Source organism: Mustela nivalis (genome assembly GCF_964662115.1).
Source record: "Mustela nivalis genome assembly, chromosome: 3".
NCBI classification, from domain to species: domain Eukaryota; kingdom Metazoa; phylum Chordata; class Mammalia; order Carnivora; family Mustelidae; genus Mustela; species Mustela nivalis.
In genome coordinates this window covers 105,287,391-105,311,199 of record NC_139022.1, presented here as the reverse complement: position 1 = coordinate 105,311,199, position 23,809 = coordinate 105,287,391, and the positions used below count along the sequence as shown (strand labels likewise).

The 23,809-nt window shown below is 43.3% G+C and overlaps 1 protein-coding gene across 2 annotated transcripts in view; it reads left to right on the top strand.

Annotated features, from left to right (window-relative positions):
* The window catches only part of CTNNA1 (catenin alpha 1), a 316,889-nt gene that overhangs the window by 122,786 nt on the left and 170,294 nt on the right, over positions 1-23,809 (top strand). Inside the window, exon 1 of one of the 2 annotated variants that reach the window (XM_082725500.1) lies at positions 10,141-10,278. The exons of the other annotated variant lie outside the window; for it this stretch is intronic. The gene's annotated coding sequence lies outside the window, so the exon portion shown is untranslated. Of the gene's footprint in view, positions 1-10,140; positions 10,279-23,809 lie in introns of those variants that run through there. 2 annotated transcript variants of the gene reach the window in all.

Here is a 23,809-nt window from a genome sequence, read left to right as displayed (position 1 = left end):
TATCAGAGAGGAGAGAAGCATGAACACCCATTGTTGACTGATTTTAAGAACTAAATCTTTTTTTTTTTTACGATTTTATTATTTGACAGACAGAGATCACAAGTAGCCAGAGAAGCAGGCAGAGAGAGGGGGAAGCAGGGTCCCCACTGAGCAGAGAGCCTGATGTGGGGCTCGATCCCAGGACCCTGGGATCATGACCTGAGCCAAAGGCAGAGGCTTAACCCACTGAGTCACCCAGGTGCCCCTTAGGAACTAAATCTTGATTTCACTTTCTGCAGGGAAGATGAAGAGCATGAATCAAGAGAACCTTATACATATGTTTCTAACTGTCAAGGGGCTAAGATTTTTTGTTTTTGTTTCTTTAAATTTAACCCACTGGTTAAAGCCAATAGCGTTGTCTCTTAGAAGAGGCCTGAAAGAAATAGAAGTGAGCTCCTGTCTTTCACCCCACCCTTAAGCCCCCAACCAGCCCCATCTGTTGAATCAAAGCTATGCAAAAAGACAAAATGGGTATAGCATAAGAATCACTGTGAAAAAAAAAAAAAAAAAAAAAAAGAATCACTGTGGTGTGGACGCCTGGGTGGCTCAGTTGGTTAAGCAGCTGCCTTCAGCTCAGGTCATGATCCCAGAGTCCTGGGATCGAGTCCCACATCGGGCTCCTTGCTCCGCAGGGAGCCTGCTTCTCCCTCTGACTCTGCCTTCCACTCTGTTGGCCTGTGCTCGCTCTCACTCTCTCTCTCTTACAAATAAATAAATAAAATCTTTAAAAAAAAAAAAAGAATCACTGTGGTGTGGTCTTGACATGAAAACTATTTTGAGTTTGGCTTTTCAACCAAAAGGTTTTATAAGCCATTGATATCTCGGGGGCTACGTGTAGGTGGTTAAGAGCCTGCTTCTGAATTCTGGCAGTTCTGGGTCCCAGCACTATCAAATACTCCCAGTGTGACCTGAGCCTCTGTGTTCTCATTCACTGAATGAGGGATACAATAGTAACTACTTCAGGATGTTGAGAGGCTTTGGTGACAAGTGAAGCTCTTAGCACAGAGTGTGGCATACACCAAGGACTTATTAGATACGAGCTATTATTATTTTTATTGAGTATTAAAATAATTACCATTGTATAAGCAAATGAATTAATGAGTAAGTTGTAAGTATACCTGACTTTGTTTTCTGCACAGGCTCAGACTGGTGATTAGTGATTCTCAACTCTGGCTGCATACTGGAATCACCCTGGGAGATTTAAAAAGAGATAGACAGCGAGGGAATACAAGCAGGAGGAGTACGAGAGGAAGACTCAGGCTTCCCGCTGAGCAGGCAGCCTGATGTGGGGCTCTATTCCAGGGCCCTGAGATCATGACCTGAACTGAAGGCAGATGCTTAACAACTGAGCCACCCAGGCGCCCCTCTCCAGGTGATTCTGATGCGCTGCCATAGTTGGGAGTTATTGAGCTACGCAGAAATGAGGAAGATACCCTGATGTTAGCTTCGCTAATAGACACAATTTCCAGGGCGGCTGGACTTTAATGCTTTCTGCCCACCCATCTGAAATGGAACAGAGAGGCAACCAGAGCCACCAGGCATCCATTTGCCTTTGACCCTGACCACACTTTGGTTTTACCTTTGGTTTTTACTGACTCTAGTCCAAATCTGATCCCCTTTGTCGGTTTTTCCCAGGCTAAGCTGAGACCATTTGATCTCTTCTATGGGGCTCAATGGTGGTAGTCACATGAGTGTGTGTGGGTGGGGGGGTGGTTGGTTATCCTTTCATGGATACAAGAGGTAACAATTTTCCAATCTTTCATTCCATAGCTGCCAGGCCAGTTCTCATCTTCATCATTTTTGGATCTTCACTTATTTTGATACTACCTTCTTTAAGGGTTGTGAAGTGCCTCAGATGAAATAACATCCAGGAAAAGTGCCTTTCAAACTGTGAACGTATTTAACCAGTGCAACGTAGATAAATAATAATGAAGTCCTCATAATGTAGAGAGTCTCCAGAATGATCTCTGATAGTTCATCTCTATTAATAGTTTGACATTATTTTGTGTAACCCCTTAGAATACCCCATAAAGTGTTGGTGATTGACTTTTTTTTTTTTTTTTAGATTTTATTTATTTATTTGACAGAGAGAGGTCACGAGTAGGCAGAGAGGCAGGCAGAGAGAGGAGGAAGCAGTCTCCCCACCAAGCAGAGAGCCCGATGTGGGGCTTGATCCCAGGATCCTGAGATCATGACCTGAGCTGAATGCAGAGGCTTAACCCACTGAGCCACCCAGGCACCCCTGATTGACTTTTTTGATTGCTTTTCTATAACATTCTTGGTGCGGTTTACCTCTTGTGATTATGTTGCACTGTGTTCAACAACCTGAAGTGAATTGAACCCTTACCAAATGTAAGCCTCAAACCAGATGTCATGGGAGCCTGGGTGGCTCAGTGGGTTAAGCCTCTGCCTTAGCTCAGGTTGTGATCTCAGGGTCCTGGGATCGAGCCCCACGTCAGCTCTCTGGTGGGTGGGGAGCCTGCTTCTCCCCCACTCTCTCTGCCTGCCTCTCTGCCTACTTGTGATCTATCTCTCTCCCTGTCAAATAAATAAAAAATCTTAAAAAAATCTTTATAAAAAAACCAGATGTCATTAGTTGACATTAGTGAACAATTCCTTGGCTTCAGTGTCACTTGGTTTTCTTCCCGTATCTGTGGCCACTCATTCTTTTTTAAGGTTGTATTTATTTAGGTAATCTCAGCACGCAACAAGGGGCTTGAACTCACGACCCCAAGATCAAGAGTTGCACACTCTCCTGACTGAGCCAGCCAGGGGCCCCTGGAAATATTTTTAAAGTGCATTTTATGTTCGAGGAACTGTGCTAAATTATAGAAGCAGAGATGTGAAAAAGCCAGACAAGACTCCTGTCTGCACGCATGGAGCTTAGAATCTAATGGGGGAGAGAGAAAATAAACCAGTAAACAAGGTATTTCTAGAGAGGAATGAGTGCTATCGAGAGTAGAAATACAGTACTGTGGTAGGGAGTGACTGGGGTATGGGGGTGTGGTCATGGAAGGCCTCTCTGACCAGGTGATGGCAAAAATGTTTTTCAAGAATGAGAAGTGGAGGCCAGGCTGAATAAGTAGAGCACAGTGGATTTTCAGGGCAATTAAAAAGTAAAATACTTTGTATGATGGTATAATGACAGATGCATGTTATTACGCATCTGTTCACACCTGTGGAATACACACCAAGAGTCAACCTTAAGATAAACTGTGATTTGGGGTGATTAGGATGTGTCCATATAGGCTCAGCAGTTTTAATAAATGCACTACTCTGGTGGGGAATATTGATAATGGCGGCTATGAGTGTGTGGGGACAAAGACTACATGGGAAATCTCTCTCTCTCTCTCAATTTTGCTATGAACCTAAAACTGTTCTAAAAAGAATAAAGTATTTTTGGGGGCAGCTGGGTAGCTCAGTCAATTAAGTGTCTGCCTTTGGGTCAGGTCATGATACTGTGAGTCCTGGGATCAGCCCCACATTAGGCTCCCTGCTGAGCAGGAATCCTGTTTCTCCCCTCCTCCCCACTCCAGCTCTCTCTATCTCTAGGTCTCTCAGATAAATAAAGTAAATCTTACCAAAAAAAAAAGAATAAAGTATTTTAAAAAGTGGCTGAAAAGATTGGGGAAAAATAAACAGTATAAGTGATCTCAAAAAAGTATATAAGTAGACGCTAAATAAAATACTTAATTAAAAAAAAAAAAGACTAAGTAAGAAGGAGGCAAGATGAAGAGTTAGGGTAGAGAAATTCACAAGTACAGGGTGCAGAAATGACAAGATCCTAAGGTAGGAAATGAATTGGTGGGGTGTGTGGGTGGCTCACTGGGTTGAGCCTTTGCCTTCAGCTGAGGTCATGATCTTAGGGTTCTGTGATCGAGCCCCGCGTCGGGCTCTCTGCTCAGTGGAGAGCTTGCTTCCCCCTCTCTCTCTGCCTGCCTCTCTGCCTACTTGTGATCTCTTTCTCTCTTTGTCAAATAAATAAATAAAATCTTAAAAAAAAAAAAAAAAGGAAAAGAATTGGCGCATTTCAGAGATTTTATTTATTTATTTGATAGAATGTGCACAAGCAGGGGGAGGGAGAGGGAGAAGCAGGCTCCCCATGGGGGGGGTTTCAAAGAATTGATGAATTTTAGGAAAGGAAAGGAGGGCTCTGGGTTGCAGGAGGGAGTTCTGTCCTCTCTTCCTCTTAAAAGCAGGTCTTGGGCCTCCATCTCTTTTTGCTACACATTCTCCAGATGCAGGTGAGTTCTACAGCACTAGCTCCTCTCAGGGCCTTTCCTGAGTTCAGATTTGGATATACCCTTGTCCACAGGTTCTCTCTTCTTAGATGTTTGGTAGGCACTGAAACTAAGCATGACCCGAAATAACTCTTTGAGTGCACTGTTTTCTACCCCATCCATCCCTACCTTCTTTACCTCCAGGGCTCTCCATTTAGGTAAATGACAACACTGTTTCTTCAGCTGAGCAAGTCAGAAAGCTCCGTATTCAATCTATTGACAAGACGTAGGATCCTCTGTCCTTTTTCTTTCTTTTTTTTTTAAAAAAGATTTTATTTATTTATCTGACAGACAGAGATCATAAGTAGGCAGAGAGAGAGGCAGGTAGAGAGAGGGGGAAGCAGGCTCCCCACTGAGCAGAGAGCCCTGTGCCGCCGGTGCCGGGGCTCAATTCCAGGACCCTGAGACCATGACCTGAGCGAAGGCAGTTTCTTAACGAACTGAGCCACCCAAGCGCCCCTCCAAAGTAAAAACAAAAATTTTTTTTTCAAAATAAAATTTTCAGAAACAAAATATGATCATGCTCTTTGTTTAAAATCCTTTGTGATGTCCCATTCCTCTCACAATAAAGTGTAAGGCCTTACAAAGTCCTCTCCAGTCTGGCCTCTACCTACCTTACCAGCTTCCGAATCACAGAACTTCTTTTCCTAGAATGGGACTCATGGCCTTCAAACTTCCTTGTCCCTTGGTCTAGAACGAAACTCTTTCCTTCTCTCCCTATCCATCTTGCCAATGTCTTTTTTAAGGTCCCACTTATTTTTTCATTCATTTGACAAATATTTATTGAGAGATCTGCTTTGTACCAGGCACTCTTCTAGGCACTGAACAAAACAAACACTAGCCCTCACGAGGCTTTAAATTCTAGTGGAAGACAGGAGAAAATGGTAAGTTAAAAAATAAATATATGTATGACATTACATGTCAGATGGTGATACGCCCTAAGCAGAAATATAAACCAAGGAAAAAGGAATGGGAATGTTGGGGGAAGGGGTTGCAATTTTAAATAGGGTGGCCAAGAGGAAGCCTCCCAAAAAGTGATAGCTGAGCCTAGACCTGGGGGAGGTGAGAGAGTGAGTCAGGCAGCTATTTGGAGGAGAACATTCCAGTCAGAAAGCAAAGGCCCTAAGGCAAGAGCCTGCCTGATGGGTTCCAGAAATAGTAAAGAGGCCAGTGTGTCAGAGAAATGTGTAGGAGCAGGAGAGGTCTCCCGGCCCTTATATGGACCTTGCCTTTTACTCTCGGTGGGATGGGAGCCAATGGAGACTTTTGGGCAGAGTAGGAATGACATGTTTGGATTTATATTTTAACAGTATCACTCCAGCTGCTGAATTAAGATTAGACTGAGGGAAGCAAGGGCAAAGGTAAGGAGACCAGTGAGGAGGCTCCTGTGAAATTCAAGTAAGAGATGATGATGGTTTGATTCAGGATGGTAACAATGGAAATGGTAAAAAAAAAAAAAAAAAAAATTAAAAACTATATATGTACACACACTGAATATATTTTGAAGGTAGAGGCCCAGATTTGTTGAGGAACCAGATATAAAATGTGTGAGGGAATGAACATAGTCAAGGATGACTCCAAAGTTTTTGGCCTAAACAACTAGAGTAATGGAGTTGCCATTTTAAAAAAATATATTTTATTTATTTATTAGAGAGAGAGCGAGCATGAGCCAGAAGGAAGGGCAGAGAGAGAGGGAGAAGAATACCGCTGAGCAGGGAGCCTGATGCAATGCAGACTGAATCACAGGACTCTGGGATCATGACCTGAGCATTAGGCAGACGCTTAACCTACTGAGCCACCCAGGTGCCCCTGGAGTTGCCATTTAATGAAATGAAGCAAACTGTGGGGTCAGCAGGTTTGGACAGAGTTATCAGGAAATCAGTTTTAGACATATAGACATATGAAGTGTGAGATACCTAGATGCCTACTAGGTATTCAAATGGGGGTATCTAGTAGGGAAATGGATATGCAAGTTTAGAACTCAGGAGAAAGGTTCAGCTTGTGATATAAACCTGGAATTGTCAGCATACTTAACACCAAAAGACTGGATGAGATCACTAGCAGGATTATGGCAAACAGAAAAAGAGGTCCAAGGATGGAGTCCTGGGACACTTTAACAACAGTTTTTTTTTTTTTTTTTTAATATTTTATTTATTTATTTGAAAGACAGAGATCACAAGTAGGCAGAGAGGCAGGCAGAGAGAGAGGGGGAAGCAGGCTCCCTGTTGAGCAGAGAGCCCAATGCAGGGCTTGATCCCAGAAACCTGGGATCATGCCCTGAGCCAAAGGCAGAGGCTTTAACCCACTGAGCCACCCAGGCACCCCTTTAACAGCAGTTTTTAAACTTTCTGCTCTCAGGAATCTTCTACACTCTTAAAACTTTTTGAGGATCACAAAGGGCTTTTGTGCATGTGAGTTTTATCTATCAATGTTTACTGTATTATTAAATTGTCATAAATACCATTTAAAGAAAAATGGCAATGTCTTTTAAAAATAAAAGGAAATTCGGGGAGATGTGTCATTATTTTGCCTTTTTGCAAATGTCTTTACTGTCTGGCTTAATAAAAGGTAACTGGATTCTCTGTCTGCTTCTGCATTCTTTGTGATGCCCTATTATATACATCATGTAGTCTGGAATACTATACACCATGAGAGACTGGGAGTGAAAAGACAAATGATATTTTAATATTATGAAAATAGTTTTCACCTTACTACTCCCTGGAAAGGGACTTAGTAGTCCCTGGACTACACCTTGAGAACTGCTGCTCTAACATTTAGAGGTTGGGAGGTTTTAGAAGGAATCTCCAAAGGAGGGTAAGTTGGAGCCAGGGAGGCTGGAACAAACTCAGAAGAGCCTAGTGCCCTAGAGGCCAAATGAAGATAATGTTTCAGTAAGAGTGATTAAGCACTGATGATGATACAAGTCAGCTGTGCACAGAGAATGACCACTGGATATAGCATCATGGAGGTCATCAGGGACCTTAATAAAAGCAGTTCTGATGGAGAGGTGAGTGCTAAAATGTGACTGAAGTGGGTCATAGCATAAAGATCCCTTAGGTCACTGAACCCAGACTAGGGTAATTTCCCCCCAAAATCTACTTGTATCTCTCTTTTATCTTTACACTTGACTTTCTTTTTAGTTTACCTGTTTTCTTTTTATTTTTTAAGATTTTATTTGTCAGAGAGAGAGGGCAAAGCAGGGGGAGGAGGAGGCAGAACAGGCAGAGGGAGAAGCAGAGTCCCTGATGAGCAAGGAGCCGGATGTGGGACTGGATCCCAGGACCCTGGGGTCATGACCTGAGCTGAAGGCAGATGCTTAACCAACTGAACCACCCAGTAATCTGGAGAGTTAATGTTTTAGTAGCCATTTCTTCCATTATATGTTAAGTTGTGGGAGAACAGGATCAGGTTAGTTTTATTCATTGTCATCCTCCCCGGCACAAAGCAAGTGCCTGAGACACAACAAATGCTCAAGTCTTCCCTGGTAAACTTTTCAAGGCTTCTCAGAGGTAAAAGTCTGATACCCCTTAGCTTACAGGATGCACTGTATGTCTGTCTTCATATCCTTTTTGTCACCTGACCCCCCCTCTTCCCAAAACATCCCTGCACTTTCATTTTTAGGGCCTTTGTATTGCTTTAACAAAATATCACAGACTAGGTAGTATAAACAACAGAAATTTATTCTAGTTCTGGAGGCTGTAAAGTCCCAGATCAAGTCATCAGCGTGGTCATGTTCTGGTAAAAGCTCTCTTCTTCATATACAGTCTGATCCTTTTTGTTCTGTCCTCATATGGTAGAAGGGATAGGGGTTATCTCTGGGGCCTCTTTTATAAGGGCACTAATTCCATTCCCAAGGGCTCTACCCTCACGTCCTCATCACCTCTCAGAGGCTGCATTTCTTAATACACCACTCTTGGCATTAGGTTTTCAACGTATGAATTTTGAGGGATGCAAATATTAAACCTAAGAGCCTTATGCTTAGAAAGACTTTGTTAATGCTCCACTTTTGCTGTATTGAAATTGTTCATAATTTTTGAACAAGGGGCCTCACAAATTAAGTAGCTGCTCCTGAGTGAAGTGATAGATATACAGAGCTATGGAGCATCATCCTTTAACTGTCGCTTGTTGGTTCACACAAATATTTATTGACTGATTACTATCTTCTGAGGTAGCCAAGTGTAGTGGGGGGGAAGCCATGGCCACTCCAGGCAGGGGAGACTAGGAGCAAAGACTCTGAAGACAGAAACAGAATGGGGTGTAGAAGGACAATAATGGCCTTATTACTGTCTTTCTCTTTAAGTTTGTGCTCTCCCTTCATAGTCTATTGCCTTCTGTTGTCCACATCTCTTCTTTCTGTCTTTTAAAGTGTTTCTTTTTAAGAGTAAAAAAAAAAATTTATTTGAGAGAGCGGGAGTATGAGACAGCACACAGTGGAGGGGAGGAGAAGAGGACCAGAAGGAGAGGGACAAGCAGACTCTTCGCTGAGCAGGGAGGCCAAGGTGGGGCTTGGTCTCAATACCTTGAGATCATGACTTGAGCAGAAACTGAGAGTTGTCGGATAATCACTGAGCCACCCAAGTGCTGGATCCACATCTCTCAACGAGCACAAACCCATAGTACTTTGAATTACGGTGGGCACATTCACCTGTGGACGTTAACTTGGCACTGTCCGGGGATGAGTGCTGAGCCGGGTGCTGTAGGGAATACCAGTTCTGTCTTTCTGGAGTTTGCATTTCCTGGGGGAGAGGGAGATGTGAGTAGTAGAGTGTAAATATGTTGAGACCAGTCTTCCTAGCACCCTGCTCAGTAATGGCTCAGCACCAAGGTGGCAGTGGGTATGGTCTTGCTTTGTTTTGGATTTCTAGGCCAATATTGAAATCAGTCTTGTTCCTCATCCCATGATGAAGGAGTTGAAACCTCGTTAGGGTTTTCTATACCAGGCTGATAATTAGTATGTAATTGTTTTGTTTGTTTTTTGTTTTGTTTGTTTTGAAGTTTTTTTAGAGCATTCGCCAGGAAGATAAGGAGGAGTGGGAATAACATTCTCTAAATGGCTGGAGGGATAGGGATAGCAGCCGGGTCCATCAAGTGCGTGCGTGTGTGGTGTGTGTGTGTGTGTGTGTGTGTGTGTGTGTGTGTAGGGGCCCAGTCTCAGGAGGGGACGCTCCTGTGACAGGCTTCTTGAGCAACAGGAGGACTCTTGGCTTCCGGATCTGTGAAGTGAGGGGATGGGTTAGATGACTTAAAGGAAGCCTCCCACATCACACTGTAAAATCCCTGGGAGTCGGATTCTGGCAACACTCCGCTTCAGCTGCGAGGCCACTTTCCTTCCGTAAAACAAATGGGTGGGCCTAGAGTACTTTTCTGGAAGCCTGTTACTCGGAATCACCTGTGGCACTCCTCAGCGGAGCGTCCCCAGGACTGCGTCGCCTCACCAGGTCCGGGACTCACCGGCTGGGGGAGGAAGGTGTGGAGCCAGCGCGGGCAGCATCCTGAGCCTCACCTGTGCGCGGAGCCGTGACTCACCTGCCCTCCCCCGCTCCCGGGCTGTTCCAGGAGTCACCGCTCCTCCTTCCTCTGGGAAGGCGGGGATCACTCCCGGCCTGAAGGCCCATTAGGGGCCTGGGATGAAGTAACTCGGGGGCTCAGGGCGGAAAGCAAGAGATCCTCTTGCGAGTTCCGGCTTGGCGTCGCCAGGGTCTCTCGGTCGGGGCCTACCCCCAAAGCGAGGGAAAGCGGGGCGGCGGCGGGAGGGGCCGAGAAGAGCGCTCCGGAGGGAGGTGCTCGGAAGGGCGGGCGGGGCCGGGGCCGCGGGCGGGGGCCTCCGGCGGGGGGCGGGCCGGGGGCGGGGGCGCCTGGCGGCCCATTTCCTCCTCGGAGTCGGACTGGAGGGAGACAAAGCGGCGACCGTCGGCTTTGGGCCTCGGGAATCTTCCTGCGCTCGCCCCACTAGCCGCAGGTAACTCTCTTCAGGCGGGCGCCGGCTCCGAGCTGAGGGGCTCTTCCTGCATGCCTGCGGGCGGGCGGGCGGGCGGCGGTCTCCCCCGCGACCCCGCCCTGAATCGGGCTCTTGGTGGGTTGCGGTGCGGCGTCCGGCCCGCTGCTTCCCTTGCGGGGCCCCTGGCCAGCGCTCTGGCCCGGCGGGCGGGGCCGAGGCTTCCTGGCGCTCGGGAAGTTGAGGGGCCGCGGAGGCTGGAGCTGAGCGAGCGGCGGGCCCCGCGCGGATGCGGCGCTTTCTCTCGAGAAACTTTCTCGCGGTTTTTAAACTTTATCCCGGCCGACTCGGTGCGCGCGCCGGGTCCCCTCGGCCGCCTTCCCCTGTGGAGGGGAGCCTGCGCGCTGTTTCCGGTGCGGGAGTGGCGGGGAGCTGAGCTTCCTTGTGAAGTGATTGTGGTTTGTGGTTTCCGTGGTCGCACCCTCCTCCTCCTCCCCCCGCCACCGAAACTTGTTGGTCTGGTGGACTTGAGGTTCGCTGAGGCCGCGCTCCGGCTCGCCGGGCCCCGCGCGAGGGTGCGAGTGGGGTGCCGCCTTTCTCTGACCGGGTCTGGCTGGGAAGGTGCGCCACACCCGAGTGGACTTTTGGCGTGTACCGAGTTAACCTTTGTTGTGAAATTACTCAGACTTCTTGTGCTGGTGGATAGGACGCGCCTCACTCTGGTTCGTCCTTTTTTTGCCCGGGGGGCGTTGAACTCCTTCTTGTTGACTTTTAAAAGAGTGTGCGTGTGTGAAGCACTTGTTGGAAAAAATGTGGACCGACCGAATGCCTGACCCTGGCTCGCCAGGAATGGCTTCCCAACAATGCAAGCGGCAGTTGGCTGGAGCCAGGATTGGCAGACACCCTCTTATGTCCTCCTGCGTCTTTGGAACAGTTTGTTTGTTTGTTTATTTATTTATTTTTAGTGTTTGTTTTCAACAGAATTTACAGTTTAGAAGAATGAGTTATGTGAAGTTCCCAACTAAATTAAGGACATTTCGTATTTACGTTGAAGGAAACGGTTACATCATTGTATTGTTGCAACAGGATAACCATTTCCATGAGAGGATATTTTATTTAGCAGTGACTTTTGAAGTGACTGTACAGGTTTATATTACTTTAGGAAAATGTAAGTTAAATTCATTAGGCGGTGTTACTTTGTTTTACAAGACGAAAGAAATTATCCAAACCTCTGCTTAATTATGTACCCTTTTTGACTCTTATTAAGTTAAATAATTTTTATCCGCTTTTTCTTTTTTTTTAAGGGCCCACCCATGACGTAAGATAAAGGCTGTGTTCCCAAGAGCTCTTAGTGTAATGTAGGGAAGGCGTACACGCCCCCATGGAGTGTAAGGCAGACTGTTAAAAGTGCCATAATAGTACTTGTGCATGGGTCATATCTATTTTACTACTAAGGATAGAAAAAAAAAAAACAACAAAACAAAACAACAAAAACCCAAAACTTGTGAAAGCATGGAGAGGGGCCTAATAAGTTCTGTTTGGAGAAGTCCAGGAAGGCTCTGGAAGGTGGTGGCTTTTGAACTGAATGAAACTTGATAGGGTTTTTTCAGTGGAGGAAGCATAAAGGGGGATAGGAGTTGGTGGAATTATGACCTGACTCTAATGATTTTCCTTACATTTTCGGCTCTTGCTTCTCAGCACCCCCCCACCCCTTTCAGTTCACTCAGACCCAAGATTCTAACATATCTCAGCCTTTGACACTGTTGAGGTGGCATCACCTTCATTGCCATCATCATCTCATTCTTAGAGTGAGTTAGAGATCAGGGGTGCCCTCTCCCTCTAAGTTGAGACTCTCTTCTCCGTGCAGTTTCCATATCTTCAAACTTAGGTGCTCAAGTCCAAGTTTCTATTTTGATAGTGGATGTCTCACCTCACCTATATGGTCACCTTGCTCCAGAGAGCTGAGTGTCCCAGGTGCTTCTCAAACTCAGCATGCCCAAAATGAGACACCTTTGTTTTCTGGAAACCTAAACTGTATGTGGAGATGAGCAGTAACTGGTAGGGTCCTGGGATTTTTTGAGAAAGTAATAGGCTGAGACCTGACAGACAGACCTGGTTGTCGCAGGTGGTGGTATGTCGTGGTGGTGAAGATCTGGACCAAGGGAACAGGGTCCTCTGCTGGTGTAAAGGTCCTGAGACAGGAATGAACTTAATGTGTTTTGAGACCTAAGACCTGTGGGGAGAAGGCCTCACATGAGATTGCCAGGGAACACCGGGTCATATGTTTGGATCTTCTTCTAAGATCTGTAAGAAGCCATTGTAGGGAGTTTTATGATCTGATATTTTTTTTTTTTTTTTAAGATTTTATTTATTTGTCAGAGAGAGCGAGCGAGAGCGAGCACAGGCAGACAGAGTGGAAGGCAGAGTCAGACGGAGAAGCAGGCTCCCTGCGGAGCAAGGAGCCCGATATGGGACTCGATCCCAGGACGCTGGGATCATGACCTGAGCCGAAGGCAGCTGCTTAACCAACTGAGCCACCCAGGCGTCCCATGATCTGATATTTTAAAGGAAGATTGTGGGAGTGAGGTGGTGTGGATGAATAAACTGTTTTGGTGAAGTGAGACAGGATTTAAATATGGTTTGGTTGTAAGAGGCCTAGGCTTATCTCTGACTTGTTTTCTCAGTAATGACCCCCCCCCCATGTCCCTTTCATGATGAACTTTTTTTTTTTAAGATTTTATTTATTTATTTGACAGAGATCACAAGTAGGCAGAGAGGCAGGCAGAGAGAGAGAGGAGGAAGCAGGCTCCCCGCTGAGGAGAGAGAGCCGGATGTGGGGCTCGATCCCAGGACCCTGGGATCATGACCTGAGCCGAAGGCAGAGGTTTTAACCCACTCAGCCACCCGGGCACCCCTCATGATGAATTCTTAGTCACATCTCAGGACTCAAGTTAGGCCTTTCCTTTATGGTAGCAAACCTCTTCGCACCAGGAGGTGTGTTCCCACTTAATTATACTGTACCTTATATTACTGTTATCCCTGTTTGCCTTTTCTGCTACTGAGTGGACCTGTGAGGCCCCTGATAGCCTTAGTCTTTGACTTGGTACCTGGCCTGGAGGGCAAATTAGATACTGTCGAATGAAGGAGGAAAAACAGTCTTTCCCGTCTTGAGTCTAACTTGTGGGTGGAACTGTGAAGGATGAGGCAATAGTCAGATTATGGAGAGCCTCAAATTGAAAACCATCTCCATTCCATTCTTCTTTCTTTTCTACCCATATCTAATCAGAGGTGAAAGCCTCTCCATCCAATGTTCATGTTACATTAATTCCTTTTTTCTGTTTTCTCTGTTTTCACTGCAGTTTAGATTATCTTCCCATCTTTGAACAATTGGAACTACTTGTAGTTCTCTGGATAAATTGTTGTTTTTGTTTTCTTTGGTGCCTTTTTCATATTTTTTCCTTTTCCTGGAGCTGTTCTCTCTCTTTTTTTATTCCTCTGACAAACTCATTTACTTTTTTTTTTTTTTTAAAGATTTTATTTATTTATTTGACAGGCAGCGATTACAAGAAGGCAGAGAGGCAGGCCGAGAGAGAGAGAGAGAGAGAGAGAGAGAGAGAGAGAGAGAAGGAAGCAGGCTCCCTGCCGAGCAGAGAGCCTGATGCGGGGATCGATCCCAGGACCCTGGGATCATGAACCGAACCGAAGGCAGAGGCTTTAACCCACTCAGCCACCCAGGCGCCCCAAACTCATTTACCCTTTAAAACCTACCTTAGATGTCACTGTCTCTGGGTTTTCTCTTAGAACTAAGTGCTTCTTGGGTAGCTTGTACATACTCTTTGGTTGTATCTTTCGTACTGTTTGGTAAATATTTTTATGTCTGTCTTTTTCCCGGCTGGGGGTTCTTGGAAATGGGGCCTGGGCTTTTATTTTTCACAGAACTTTGAAAAAATTAAAGTATAATATACCTGTAGAAGTGTGCTCAAATCATGAGAATACCTGCCTAATGCTGTATTTGAGTGAAGACCACCCACATCCACTCTCTAAACCAAGAAACAGTAAATTATCACTCAGTACTCCAGGAATCCCAGGTCACCACCTGTCCCTCTGCTCCCTTCAGTTTTTAATCTGAGATTTGGGAACATTTGGTTGCTCGTTTGCTCTGTTAGTGTTTGCCACAGTTAGTGGAATGTTTTCCTATCTTCCCCTCCACCTTTCAGTCTTTTACACCCGAGTAGTACTCCTGTTCATTTGAGAAACTTACTGCTCTCTCCTTGCTGAACTGATCAGACTCTTAGGTTTGCATTTAAGTCCAAAATTCTGGCTCTGAATTCATTTGTTCAACTTCATTTTCTTTCTTTCATCCCCCCCACCCCAAGATTTACTTATATATAGAGAGAGAAGGTGAAGAGGGGGCATGGGAGGAGCAGAGAGTGAGGGAGAGAATCCTCAAGCGACTCCCCACTTAGTGCAGAGCCCGATGCTGGGCAGGTCTCACAACCTGAGATCATGACCTGAGCTGAAACCAAGAGTCGCTCAACTGACTCAGCCACCCAGGCATGCCTCAGCTTCATTTTCTACTGTAAATGTTGCTACATGTCCTCTGCACCTGCCAGGCATTCGTACTGGAGTGCCTCATCCTTCTCTTGACATGAATGCTGTCCATTGATGAAAGCTGGTTAATGTGTTTTTTTTTTTTTTTTTTCCCCTCTTGCGACATTTGTTATCATTGCTGAAAGTGATCTTTAATTTACTGGGAATTCTAAAATTTGCCTCTGACTATGACATTGTCACTCCTGATCCTGTTTGTGTGTGTGTTTTGGTGGTAAAATATATGTAACAAAATTTACCATTTTAACATTTTCATATACACTTCAATGACATTGAGTACATTCATATTTTTGTTTGCTCATCGCCACCATCCATATCCAAAACTTTTTTCATTTTCAAAAACGGAAACTCCATATACATTAAACATTAACGCCCCATTTTGCCTCCCTTCAGCCTCCTGACCATTATACTTCCTCTTTGAAGTTGACTACTGTAGGCACCTCATGTAGGTTGAATTATACAGTATTTTGTTCTTTTGTGAATGGTTTATTTTCCTTCGTATAATACCTCAGGGTTCATCTGAGTTGTAGCATGTGTCAGAGTTTCCTTCCTTTCTTGGAAAGATACACTAGTATCTGTTCATCTGTTGGTGGACACTTTGGTTGGTTCCACTTTTTGGCTGATAATAATGCTGATATGAAATGGGTGTACAAGTATGTATTTGTGTCCCTGCTTTAACTTCTTTTGGATTTGTACCCAGAAGTGGAATTTGTTGGTCATAAGGTAATTCTGTGTTTATAGTGTTTAGGAACTGCTGTACTGTCTTCTACAGTAGCTATACCATTTTGTATGTTTACTAGCAGTGTATGAGGGTTCCAGTTTCTCCATATCCTCACCAACAGTTGTTATTTTCTTTCTTTCTTTTTTTTTTTTTTTTAAAGATTTTATTTATTTATTTGAGGGAGAATGAATGAGAGAGAGCATGAGAGAGGAGAAGGTGAGAGGGAGAAGCAGACTCCCCAGGGAGCTGGGAGCCCGATGCGGGACTCGATCCTGGAAGTCCAGGATCATGACCTGAGCCCAAGGCAGTCGTCCAACCAACTGAGCCACCCAGGCGCCCTCTTTTTTTTTTTTAAACTAGCCATCCTAGTGGAAGTAAGGGGATACTTCTTTGTGGTTTTGCTTTGCCCTTCTCTGATTAGTGATGTTGAGCACCTTTTCTTGTGATTATTGGCCATTTGTATATTTTCTTTTTTTTTTTTTTAAAGATTTTATTTATTTATCAGAGAGGGAGAGGGGGAGAGAGAGAGCACAGGCAGACAGAATGGCAGGCAGAGGCAGAGGGAGAAGCAGGCTCCCTGCCGAGCAAGGAGCCCGATGTGGGACTTGATCCCAGGACGCTGGGATCATGACCTGAGCCGAAGGCAGCTGCTTAACCAACTGAGCCACCCAGGCGTCCCTGTATATTTTCTTTGAATAAGTTTCTGTTCAAGTCCTGTGGCAATTTTATTTGAGTTGTTCATTTTTTTTTTTTTAAGATTTTATTTATTTATTTGACAGAGAGAAAACACAAGTAGTCGGAGAGGCAGGCAGAGAGAGAGAGGGAAGCAGGCTCCCTGCCGAGCAGAGAGCCCGATGCGGGACTCCATCCCAGGACCCCGAGATCATGACCTGAGCCGAAGGCAGCGGCTTAACCCACTGAGCCACCCAGGCGCCCCGAGTTGTTCATTTTTTGTTGTTCAGTTTTAGATGTTCTTTGTGTGTTCTGGATTCTTAAATTTATTTTATTTTTCTCCCTTTTATTATTGTAAGATTTCATTTATTTATTTGGAACAGAGAGATACAGAGTGAGAGAGAGAATGAACAGGGGGAGAGGCGTAGGTGGAGAGAGAAGCAGAATCCCACTGAGCTGGGAGGCTCCATCCCAGGACCCAGAGGTCACTCCTTGAGCCCACGGCAGATGTTTAACCATCTGAGCCACCAGGGCATCTCTTCTGGATTTTTAAAAATTTCCAATATAGTTAATATAAAGTGTTACAGTTTCAGCTATATAGTAAAGTGATTCAACAGTTTTATATATTACTTAATGCTCATTATAATAAGTGTATGCATGATCCCATTTACTGATTTCATTCATCCTCCCACCCACCTCCCCTCTGGTAACTTATCAGCTTGTTTTCTATACTTAAAAGTCTGTTTTTTGGTTCTCTCTCTCTTTTTTTCTTTGTTTTGTTTCTTAAATTGCACATATGAATGAAATCATATTTTATTATTTGTCTTTCTCTGACTTATTTTGCTTAGCATTGTATTTTCTAGATCTATCCATGTTGAAAATGATTACAATTCCATTCTTTGTGATGGCTGAGTAATACTCCACATTTTTTCTTTTCTTTTTTTAAAATTTTTTTTATTTAAAATGTTTTTTTTTTTTAATTTTATTTATTTATTTGACAGAGAGAAATCACAAGTAGATGGAGAGGCAGGCAGAGAGAGAGAGAGGGAAGCAGGCTCTCCGCTGAGCAGAGAGCCCGATGCGGGACTCGATCCCAGGACTCTGAGATCATGACCTGAGCCGAAGGCAGCGGCTTAACCCACTGAGCCACCCAGGCGCCCTCTTTTTTTTTTTAAAGATTTTATTCCTTTGACGCAGGGGGAGCAGCAGGCAGAGGGAGAGGGAGGATGGGGGGCTGGATCCCAGGACCCTGGGACCATGACCCGAGCCAAAGGCAGACGGCTAACCAACTGAGCCACTCGGGGAACCCTGAGTAATATTCCATTGTATATATGTGTGTATATACACACATACACCCCCCCCCCCATCTTCTTTATACATTTATCAATCAGTTGACACCAGGGCTGCTTACATAATTTGACTATTGTAAATAATACTGCAGTGAACATAAAAATGGATGTATCTTTTTGAATTAGTGTTTTCATATTCTTTGGGTAAATATCCAGTAGTGGATATATAGTTTGAGTAGTAATCCCTTTTTAGTGTGTGATTTGCAAATATTTTTCTCTCAGGTTTTGGGTTCCCTTTTCACCCTGTTGGTGCACAAAAGTGAAATTTTGATCAAGGTCTGTTTACCTGTTTTTTTCTTTTGTTGTCTGTGATTTTTGGTGTCCTATATAAAAAGTCATTGCCAAATCCAGTGCCATGGAGCTTTTCTCCTCTGGGTTTTTTTTTTTTTTTTTTTTTTTATTCCCCTCAGCTAAACTGGATACCCTGAGGGCAGGAACTAAATTAGTATTCTAGGCCCTTTACCCACCAGCACAGTGAAGGCGGGGTGAACAAGGAAAAAGTAGGGAAAACATTTTTTTTTTAAAATTTTAATTTTTAAAACGTCTTAACAATAAAGAGTTATGTTTAGAGTATTTCTTGCTGTTGCTGATTTGTCATTGATTATGTCTGTCTCATGAATTAGGATGATAGTGTGTTTTTAGTTTTTAATCTTAAGAGTCCTAGTTGGAGAGTTTAGAGTTCGAACTTCATCATCTGTGTAATGAATAAGAGAATTTATAAAGGATCTTTAACATCTAATGTGATAAAATGCTAATTTATTCTTTCAATCCTGAACAGGAAATGTGTTATCCATATTAAGTGGGTTGTCTTATAAGTAAAACTGGTGAACTAGTTCAGTATTTAAATAGCATTAAATTGCTGGCTTACCTTCCTTTAGACTCTTCTAGACCGTAAATTCTTTTTTTTTTTTTTTTTTAAAGATTTTATTTATTTATTTGACAGAGAGAAATCACAGGTAAGCAAGAGAGGCAGGCAGAGAGAGGAGGAAGCAGGCTCCTCGCGGAGCAGAGAGCCTGATGCGGGGCTTGATCCCAGGACTCTGGGATCATGACCTGAGCCGAAAGCAGAGGCTTTAACCCACTGAGCCACCCAGCCACCCCTAGACCATAAATTCTTTTGTGAGATGCCGAGCTCCTTCAGGGCGATTACTTTCTTCTGAATCTTTGACTCTGTGATACCTGACTTACTTCTAAACCCATAGCAGATATTCTTCAATAAATACTGGATTAGTTAGAGTAGGCATGCATAAGCTATATATAGGATTGTGGCAGGGGATGGAGGCATGACTTTACCTCCACTTCATTAAAGGTTTTTTTGGTAATAAAACTCATAGTACCTAGAGATAAATATTGCTGACATTTTGGGGTAGATACTCTAATCTTTTTTCTAGACATGTATATTGTCAGTAACTTTATAAAAATTAGTTTTTACTTCATGTGCTCTTTTGTAATTTACTATTTATTATAACTTGAACATTTTCCCTATTAGTAAGCTAAGATTAACCTTTTATTTTATTTTATTTTTTAAAGATTTTATTTATTTATTTGACAGAGAGAAATCACAAGTGGGCAGAGAGGCAAAGAGAGAGAGAGGAGGAAGCAGGCTCCCTGCTGAGCAGAGAGAGCCCTATGCGGGACTCGATCCCAGGACCCCGAGATCATGACCTGAGCCGAAGGCAGCGGCTTAACCCACTGAGCCACCCAGACGCCCCTAACCTTTTATTTTTTGTATCAGAAAAAAGAACTGCCAGATGAACTAGGCAATGACCTCAATTTTAAGAGACATCCAGATTTCAGAGACTTAATGTGAAATATGTATGTGTTAGAACTGATGACATATGATTAATTGCACAATAGTAATATAGCATATTAATGATCCCTTACTGTTCCATTATGTAGCTCCCCCTCCCTTTATTTTTTTTTAAGATTTTATTTATTTGACAGAGAGAGACAGACACGGAGAGAGGGAATACAAGCAGGGGGAATGGGAGAGGGAAAAGCAGGTTTCCCGCTGATCAAGCCCCAGGTTAGGCTCCCCCTCTGCAACTGCCCACCAGTTGTGGGGGGGCTGTCTGACTGTCCCTCTCTCATATAAATAAATAAATAAAATGTTAAAAAAAAAGTCTAGTTATACTTTATCAATGTGGCTTATATGGTACATTAATTTTTAATTTTTTGTTTGAGAAACTGTCATACTTACCATATTAGGTTCCTGCTGGCAGTACACAAGGGCTCTAATTTTTCCACATCTTTGACAGCACTTGTTATTTTGGTTTTTTGATGGTAGCTATTGAGCATGAAGTGGTATTTCATTGTAGTTTTGATATGCATTTCCTTGATGATTGGTGATGTTGAATATCTTTTCATATGTTTATTGCACATCCCTGTATGTCTGGAGAAATGTCAGCTTAAATCTTTTGGACATCATTGGGTTGTTTGTTTTCTGGTGTTTGAGTTTTAGGAGTGCTCTATTTTCTGAGTATTAATCCTTATCACATATATGATTTGCAGATATTTTCTTCCATACCCTGGGTTTTCTTTTCACCCTGTGACCCTGTGGATAGAGTCCTTTGATACACAAAAGTTACTTTGATGAAGTTCAATTTACTTGTGCCTTCAGGTGCCCTGTGCAGGAAATAATTTCCAAATCCTGTGTCATAAAATGTTCTTCCTGTGTTTTCTTCCAAGAGGTTTATAGTTTTAGTTCTTAAATTTAGGTCTTTAGCCCATTTTGAGTTTATTTTTCTGTGTGATAATAGGTAAGGATCCAGCTTCATCCTTTTACACGTGGACATGCAGTTTACTCCGCAGCATTTGTTGGAAAGACTGTCATTTCCTCATTGAATGGTCGTGATACCCTTACTGAAAATCATTTCACTGTAAATGTGAGCATTTGTTTCTGGATGATCTATCTGTTCTGTTGGTCTGTATGTCTTTATGCCAGTACTACATACATAATAGTATGCCAGTACTATTTTGATAATTGTAGCTTTGTATTAAACTGATGTTAAATTAGCTCTTGAAGCTAGTAATATTTTGTACATTTATATTCTGTGGTTCCGTTGTATGTACATGCTGTTGAGAAAATAAAATAAATTCATTTAACTTCTATACATCTTGATTGTGGAGATGATTACTCTGCTGTCTGAGTTTGTTAAACCTTATGTATGGAATAGTACACCAGAGTCCATTTTACTGCATGTGAAAGTGATAAAATAGGTAAAAAATAATCGTATCCAAGGCCAATTATCGTTTCTGCTTTTCTCAGCTCAAATCATTTTTTCCTTGTGAGTGATTGTGAAGACACACCTTTAAAAAGTATTCAAAGAACTTTGGTTATAATGTATATGTTGGAGGATTTAAGTCTTACTAGTTCCTTCTGTTTTCTTTTAAGAAAAAAAGTTAAAGTGGCGACTAGTGGCTCAGTCAGTTGGGCGTCTCCTTTGTCGTGGCACTGGGTGTGGTCCCAGGGTTCTGGGATCCAACCCCTGCTCAGGGGGGAGCCTACTTCTCCCTCTTCCTCTGTCCCTTCCCCCTGCCTTTGCGTGCGAGTGCACGATCTCTCTCTCTTTCTTTCTCTCACTCATGTGTGTACTCTCTGTCAAATGAATAAAAAAGAACAATAAAGAACAACAACAACAAAAAAAACATAAGTTAAACACATTAGGCATCTGGGAGAGCCTCTCCGAGCAGCAATTCCTAAAATTCGGTCAGATGCCAGTGTGCTAGCTTCCAGACCTTGAGGGTGGTGTTCCTGCAGTGTGTTCTTTAGCTTAGCCCCCCACAACGTGGGCCTGGCTTGAAGGTGAACAATTTGCCTTGACTCGCCCTGCCTCATGATGTTTGTTCACTTGTAAGAACACTATACTAAATTTATGCATTATTGAAAGTTCAGTGTGCAGAAATACCATGCTTCAGAATAAAACTTCAACATTGCCCTTTCTCTCTTAGAGCCTCTAAAATGTTCATTATTTTCATCTTTAGTTTTTTTTTCTATAATGTCAAACTTTTTCTCCATGTGCAAGCATGCCCCCAACCCCATTTCTAATGGAGCTTGAAATTAACATGCATTTCTATTTACTTGTTGATGGACTGTCATCTATCAACCCCACTTTTTTTTTTTTAAAGATTTTATTTATTTATTTGACAGACAGAGATCACAAGTAGGCAGAGAGGCAGGCAGAGAGAGAGAGAGAGAGAGAGAGAGAGGAGGAAGCAGGCTCCCTGCTGAGCAGAGAGCCTGATGTGGGACTCCATCCCAGGACCCTGAGATCACGACCTGAGCCGAAGGCATTTATTTGACAGACAGAGATCACAAGTAGGCAGAGAGGCAGGCAGAGAGAGAGGAGGAAGCAGGCTCCCTGCTGAGCAGAGAGCCTGATGTGGGACTCGATCCCAGGACCCTGAGATCACGACCTGAGCCGAAGGCAGAGGCTTAACCCTCTGAGCCACCCAGGCGCCCACAACCCCACTTTTTGATTGTGATTTAATTTTTGCTTTTTCAGTGGCTCAGGGTTATAGTAATGCACATAATGTAAATATGATTTGAAAGGCAGCTTGGAGTGTTATGTTATATTTTTTTGCTTATTTATTTATTTAAAGATTTTATTTTATTTATTTGACAGAGAGAGTGACAGCTAGAGAGGGAACACAAGCAGGGGGAGTGGGAGAGGGAGAAGCAGGCTTCCTGCCAAGCAGGGAGCCCAATGCGGGGCTGGATCCCAGGACCCTGGGATCGTGACCTGAGCTGAAGGCAGACACTTAATGACTGAGCCACCCAGGCGCCGCTTGAGTGTTATTTTAAGTATTTGTAATAAAGATTGATCATTTGGAATGTGATTTGGTTTTTAAAATTCCTTGTCATCTGTCCCCTGTTACAGTTGTAGTATAGGTAGAGCAGGAATTACATTGTGGAAGTTGTTATGATTTTATGCTGTAACCTTTTTTTTTTTTTTAAAGATTTTATTTATTTATTTGACAGAGATCTCAAGTAGGCAGAGAGTCAGGCAGAGAGAGAGAGGAGGAAGCAGGCTCCCTGCCAAGAAGAAAGCCCAATGCGGGGCTTGATCCCAGGCACGACCTGAGCTGAAGGCAGAGGCTTAACCCACTGAGCCATCCAGGCGCCCCCTCCCGCTTTTTTTTTTTTTTAAAGATTTCAGGGGCTTTATAGAAGAAACAAACTCTCATTTGCTTTAGAAGTTTTTAATGAATAATGTAGTCCAATATAATTTTGGTGTTAAGTAACTGGTCATACTCCTTAATTGCTAACTTAAAGGCTAGTTCTTTCCTGGATTGCTTAGTTTGGCTACTGCCATTTTATTGTAGTGAGCTGTAGATTTCCCTTGTTTTCTTATTCTGAGATTTGATTAGTAAATATTATCATAAATAAGTGGACCATCAATTGCATTTTGAAAGTGTGTTATTGCTATGGTTTTTTGCTTAATATTTGGCATTATGAATTGAAAATGGGAGTTAGAAGCCTGTTAATTATCAGGTTACATAATCCTATACTGGTTTATTAACCAGGTAGGACTGCAGACTGTTCTTGAAATTGAAAGTGCTATCATAACTCAGGAAATGCATTCAGTGTGGCCCATTTCAAGTGACATGAAGGACAAGAGCCTTTGCTAATAGTCCATTTACCCTGTGCAGTTCTGAAACATGCTTTTCTTTCCAAGCAAACATGTATTATTACTATTCTCCCATAGTGTGTTGAATATTTCATTATGTTAAATATTTCAATGTTAATCTAGACTCTTAATCGTGGTTTGTGAAAAATGATAGTGTAGTGAATAAGGCAGAAACTGAAAGGGTAAGTTATTTGACAGTGTTCATGGGGTTTGCTCTTCTGGGGTTTGATCTCTGAATTGGCAAAGGTTTCTTAGAATTCATCTGTTATCATTTTCTTGCTTCCTTGGACCTGGGGTCATCATGTTCTCAGAAAAGCTGTAGTCTGACTTTGAAGTATATCTTTAGAAACCTGTCATTTTGCAGAGAAGCGGCTAAATGAAATGTGAGCTTGATCCCTTGGGAGGGGGGGGAAAAAAACCAAGGGAATGGAAGATGGCAATATCTGAGAGAAATTTAAACTTCTTTCGGGTCATTAAGACCAGTGAAAGATGGAATATTTTCTAGTTTGTCTTTTTTGAGGCAGGTCAAAGGCAACCTTTAGTTAGCTGTATCTCAGTAACAGTGGGAAGCGTTC